The sequence below is a fragment of the Pundamilia nyererei genome, unplaced genomic scaffold (genome assembly GCF_000239375.1).
Source record: "Pundamilia nyererei isolate P.nyererei 1_Seehausen unplaced genomic scaffold, PunNye1.0 scaffold00014, whole genome shotgun sequence".
NCBI classification, from domain to species: domain Eukaryota; kingdom Metazoa; phylum Chordata; class Actinopteri; order Cichliformes; family Cichlidae; genus Pundamilia; species Pundamilia nyererei.
The window spans coordinates 4,313,383-4,314,968 of record NW_005187415.1 but is presented as its reverse complement, the minus strand read 5'-3'; the positions used below and the strand labels follow the sequence as shown (position 1 = coordinate 4,314,968).

Here is a 1,586-nt window from a genome sequence, read left to right as displayed (position 1 = left end):
ATAGGCAATATAAACATATTTAAAATTAAAGGAATTTGGAATGTACATTGTGCCTTGGTTTAGAGTGTCTGGAAGAGAGTCCTGTCTCAGTCAATTGTATGAGATAATAGTAATCTTTTTTTTATTTCCTAAACATACCCATAAACTCATAGCTTGGAGTATACTTTCTAGCAGAGGGAGGGGGCGTGTGTGCGTTTCTGTATAGAGGAGGGAGGGAGAGGAATAGGGGGTGGGCAGCCCAGCCAATAGGCGCAGTGCAGCGTTAATGTCATTGCTGGACGCTCTTAACTTGATGCCAGAGCTGCGCAGCGCTCAGTCCTGGTGAGACTGCTTCTGATTATCTCTCTCTGTACTCATGATCATGCACTGAAAACATCATCACTGAGCTGATCCGGGACGCGGAACGGGACGGAGTTGTGCGTTTGCGGTTTGCGGCCAGCACGAATGCCTCCACAGTCGTGATTATATTTTGATAAAAGGAATATTCAGGCTGCCCCGCATCGAGTTGTTGCTCCTTTAAAGGTGAGTGTTTGACCCGGTAATTCATTTTGTTCTGTAAACTGTGATATGCGCGTTCTCGATAGTACTGTGAAGTCATGGTTTCTGCGTCAACAAGAACCAAGTGAGATTACCTGTCTCTCAGTTTACTTCATGGCCAAACAGGCGAGAACAAAAAGAAACGACTTCGTTGAAGCACTGTGGCATTTTTTCCCCAAAAGAGAAAAAAAATTGGGGGGGAATCTGTGAACCAGGGTGGGGGATTTTAACTTGGAAAATGTGCATGCGTAAAGACGCGCTGGTTTTCATTTTGGTTTCCAGATGTATGGCTGCCTCTTGTCACTCAGGTGGGCTCCATCGCTTTCTCTCTCGATCTGACTGCTCCTTTTCCCTCTCTTTGCAAGTTCCCAAATCTCCTCTGAAGTACATCTGTTGTGACACACCGCAGCCCAAAATCCACACACACGACAGAGTGAAGCCACATCACTCCAACCGCGCTAAACAATTGACAAAGTCAGGCATTTCTTTCATACTCAGCCCCACATCAGACTTTAATCAGCCCTTTCAATGGAGTCAATTTGTTACAAGATGAACATGTTTACTCTCCCTTGGCTTAAGACTTTTAACTCAGAGTGCATAAAATATAGTTAAAACCGCGACTGTAAGTCCTACAGTGACGTGTTAAGGTAATAAAGCCAGTGGTGGCACCTAGTGGTGAGGGAGATTGCTAAGATGCTGCAGTGAGAGCAGTAGACTTGTGGGTTTAATTCTGGTTTTTGCATATGAGAAATCTTGTAAAGTAGAGTAATGACATATCTACACTGTAGTCTAAATTCAGACTCTTAAATGGGATATTTAAGAGTCTGAATTACTACCAGAAATGCTCTCCGGCCCATAAAGCCTTCTTGTTAACTGCGCCCAAAGTTAGTTGATCCAGGATCAGAGCAACCGAGGATCAGGTGACTGAGGTGTATTCCCCCTCTGTGGGAGGCCAGTCAGGCACACTGTGCGCCACTTTGCTGGGGGTATACGCGCTGCTATGCTAAGCCTTTGTTAATGAGTACGTATCTGTGTGTGTGTGTGTGTGT

General features: G+C 45.0%; 1 protein-coding gene across 4 annotated transcripts in view; it reads left to right on the top strand.

Moving 5' to 3' along the window:
• Window positions 1-289: 289 nt before the first annotated feature.
• Window positions 290-1,586, top strand: part of prickle1b (prickle homolog 1b) — a 27,535-nt gene continuing 26,238 nt past the window's right edge. For all 4 annotated transcript variants that reach the window (XM_005725227.2, XM_005725230.2, XM_005725228.2 and 1 more), the window contains exon 1: window positions 290-522. The gene's annotated coding sequence lies outside the window, so the exon portion shown is untranslated. The remainder of the gene's footprint in view (window positions 523-1,586) is intronic.